A 4,530-nucleotide genomic window follows, 5' to 3' on the forward strand; every position below is an offset into this window, starting at 1 on the left:
TTTGTTCTTTTTTTCCCCCCTCATGCACCTTACTTACAATTTCATCAGAGAAACCTTATTTAGCCCTGCACTTAAGCTAGATAACCCACTTTCTCTCACTGTACCTTGGATATGTGTACATGCGTGCTAAATTGCTCCAGCCATGTCCAACTCTTTTGAGACCTTATGGACTGTAGCCCCCCAGGCTCCTTTGTCCATGGGATTCTCCAGGCAGGAATACTGGAGTGGACTGTCATGCCCTTCTCCAGGGATCTTGCAGACCCAGGGACTGAACTCTAGGCTCTTATGTCTCCTGCGTTGGCAGGCAGGTTCTTTACTACCAGCACCACCTGGGTTATGATGGGTAGTGGCTAAAAGAAAATGGGGAGAGATTTGGGAAGGAACCACAGGCAAATTTTCCAAATGTTGTTATTTATACAGCATTTTTACTTTTATTTTATATCAAAAGTATCTTCTCATAAAGTTTGTACCAATGTACATTCCCAAACAGCTTTGTACAGGTAAGTGGTTGCTTCACATATTGGGTTGGCCAAAAAATTTGTTCAGGTTTTTCTGTAAGATGTTCTAGAAAGACCCAAACAACTTTTTGGCCAACCCAATATTTACTGTGTTTGATATCCATTAGGCCCCCAAATACTGTATATGCTTTTTAGATATGGAATATTTTGTGCCTTTTTGTTATGTAAAAAAATGCTTTTGTTAATTAATATCGAGGACGTGGTGCTGAGGAATGTTCTCAAAAAATAATAGATTGATTGAAACTTTGCAGTCTGAAGTTATATCCTGGTGGATGGAACACCCCATTCTTGCTGAAGGACCTGAAGAATATGGGTCATTGTGACACAGGCTGTTAAGTCCAAGCTCAAAGCTTTAGATAAGGAGTTTTCAGGCCCAACATCCTACGTTTATCTTAATTTTGAGATTTCCAAGGAAAGAGGACCCAGGATCAGCTTCTCAGCTTAGGCTTAGGTCTGATGTTAACACTTTATACACAGCTCCTCTCTGTTCTGATACACAGCTCCTCTCTGTTCTGAGCCTATCAAAATGCTGCTTCATTGAAATTATGCCAGAACTCTGCCCTTCCTTAGAATCCAATAATGACCTTAGTCTCTTTTGTTTGGCAAGATGCTCAGCTTCCTCCGGAGTGTATTCTCCCTGACCAGCAAATTAAGAAATCTAACCCTCTGGACTACAAGTGTGTTCTTAGTGGTTTTTCTATTGGCTGGCTGCATCAGTCTTAAACTGCAGGTCCTGATATGACCCGGCCAACCAACACAGCTGTTCTCTTGCTCACAGTACATTCCCTGCTGCACAGTGCCTGCTTCACCTACACCTGACTCACATGGCTGGCCGTCCTACCCCTGACCCAGCCAGTGACTGCTCTAATCTTTAGATCCGAACATCTTCCCCAAGATAGCTTATCAAAGGGGCAGTGAAGGGCACGCTCCTCCGCTAGTTTCCCTGGTAACCGATGACCCAATCTAAGGCCAATTTCCCCATAGCTGTAACTTCCCCCTTTCCCAAGTAGCAAAAATTGCTACCATGTCTTGACTACCGTCTGCCACATATGGTGAGGTGTTGCTCCAGGACCTTGCTTCAGAAGTGTAAACTACCTTTATCCAGTAAACCATTGATGTCTCCATGGTTGAGTCTGGGCTCTTCCTTTGGCCTTTTTTAAAATTTTTTCTTTATATATAAATATATATTTCTATATATATATATAATTGAAGAATAGTTGACTTACAATGTTTCAGGTGCACAGCAAGGTGATTCAGTTATACGTATAGACATATGTTATTTTTCAGATTATTTTCCATTATAGGTGATTACAAGATAGTGACTATAATTCCCTGTGCTATACAGTAAACCTTTGTTGCTTGTTTCATATCTTTTTGTTTTTAATTAAAAGCCTAGCATTCTATTCATACTAAGTTAAACAAGTAGAATAAAAACATCATACTTTTTTTTTTAGTTAGACAAAAATTCACAAGTTTTCTAAAAGATATATTATACATACTATTTATATAAATGTATACAAAAGCTTTTGTACTGTGCTTGATAAAGTCTTGAGAAAGATTAACAACAACAAAAAGAGATGGAAAATTGGAAAACATAAACTAAGTGAAATGGGAGCACTAAATATGAAATAGAAAAAGTGAAATGAACTGATAAAAGTAAAAGATCATCATTTCTTTGGTCTTGAAGCTGGGCATGTAAGGGGCTTGTAGGGTCTGCAGGGTGCAGCCCAGCAACCCTACATCTGAAAACAACCAGAAAACATCTACTCTGCATCCTTTGATATATTCCTTTAACAGCATGATAGATTTTCATCTACTTTTAATTTAAGTCCTACCCAGTAAACTAGATTGAGTCTTGAGCATTTCTGCTTTCAGTTCCTTCAACAATCCAAGCCAGTTGGAGCTGTTGACTGAAGAAAAACTGCATAACCTAAAACTGATGAGTTAGGTTTTATTTGAGGAATTTACTTCCCAGGTGGTGTGAGTGGTAAAGAACCTGCTTGCCACTGTAGAAGACACAAGAGACACAGGTCCAATCCCTGGGTCAGGAAGATCTGGAGAAGGAAATGGCAACCCACTCCAGTATTCTGGCCTGGGAAACCCCATGGACAGAGGAGACTGGCGGGGCTACGGACCATGGGGGTTGCAAAAGAGTTGGACACAACTTAGTGACTAAACAACAACATAGCTCTGAAGACCTGCTCTGAAGAGGCAAGGGAGAAGTCAGGATGTATAGGAGGTTTTGCTGAAACAAAGCAGAAATATAAAAGATTAGTACTAATCACAAAAACCAGACATCTCAAGTTAATCGTTTAGTGCTTTTCGATTTATGGGAAGATGCAAGAATCTGGCTCACTGAAATTATACCTTAGATATGCATCTTAACTATTTAGAGCCAGTATCCTGTTTTTCTCCTGGGCGCCCACTATCTGGGTGCGGCAGTGGCTGATGGCTTGATGGCAGGCAATAGTCACTGTTTACTGGAATGGAAGTCAACATTCTTTGTTTACTGACAGGGCAGGGAACATTTTTGTGTGTGTGCAAAGTGGCTATTTTCTCTGCCTGGAAAACTCCTCAGAGTTTTGCTTCGGGGGGCTCAGCTCAAGGGTCACCTCCTGTAAGTTCTCTTTGACCATTTTCATCTAGAGTGGCCATCTCTCAGGAACTTCTCTAGTTGTCCAGTGGTTAAGACTCAGTGTTTCATTTCAGGGGGTTCAGGTTCAGTCCTTGGTTGGGAAACTAAGATCGTATATGCTGCAGGGTGCGGCCAATAATTAATAAAACCTGAAAAAAAAATGCCTTATGATCCAGCAATCCCACTGCTGGGCATACACACTGAGGAAACCAGAAGGGAAAGAGACACGTGTACCCCAATGTTCATCGCAGCACTGTTTATAATAGCCAGGACATGGAAGCAACCTAGATGTCCATCAGCAGATGAATGGATAAGAAAGCTATGGTACATATACACAATGGAGTATTACTCAGCCATTAAAAAGAATACATTTGAATCAGTTCTAATGAGGTAGATGAAACTGGAGCCTATTATACAGAGTGAAGTAAGCCAGAAGGAAAAACACCAATACAGTATAATAACGCATATATATGGAATTTAGAAAGATGGTAACAATAACCCTGTGTACGAGACAGCAAAAGAGACACTGATGTATAGAACAGTCTTACGGACTCTATGGGAGAGGGAGAGGGTGGGAAGATTTGGGAGAATGGCATTGAAACATATAAAATATCATGTATGAAACGAGATGCCAGTCCAGGTTCGATGCACGATACTGGATGCTTGGGGCTAGTGCACTGGGAGGACCCAGAGGGATGGTATGGGGAGGGAGGAGGGAGGAGGGTTCAGGATAGGGAACACATGTATACCTGTGGCGGATTCATTTTGATATTTGGCAAAACTAATACAATTATGTAAGTTTAAAAATAAAAAAAAATTAAAAAAAAAAAAGAAAAAAAAATATAAAAAAAAAAAACCTGAAAAAAAAATTTTTTAAAAGTGGTCATCTCTTCCCACACTTCTGCACTCCCACCCTGCCACTGTACCCCCCACTATCCTATTTTTTCTTATCACTCGCTTGTAATTATCTTATTCAATTATTTGCTCATTACCTCCCTAACTTGGTTAGTATGTAAACTCCAGGGGAGAAGGTACAACAGCTCTGATGATTGCATCACCTCCAGGGTCTAGAACCCTATTTGGCACTTAGCAAGCCCTCAACAAACTTCTGTGCGAAACAATGAACAAACGAGGAGCTATGTGGTAGTTTAATTTCCTCCTTCTCCTTTAAATACCCTCCAAGTAGACCCACCTGGATTATAAATCCGCAGGACTAGGTAGAGGGCGTTTAGCCTCGCCATTGGCCGGAATATTTGTCGTTGCTGCTGGCAACCACTGTTCCCCACCAGTCGTGTTGTCGCCCCGGCCCGGCCCCGCCCCTCTCCGCCCCGCCTCCGAGACGCCAAGTTTCTACCCAGTAGTGAAAAACTACGCTTG

Source organism: Bos javanicus, chromosome 14 (genome assembly GCF_032452875.1).
Source record: "Bos javanicus breed banteng chromosome 14, ARS-OSU_banteng_1.0, whole genome shotgun sequence".
NCBI classification, from domain to species: Eukaryota; Metazoa; Chordata; class Mammalia; order Artiodactyla; family Bovidae; genus Bos; species Bos javanicus.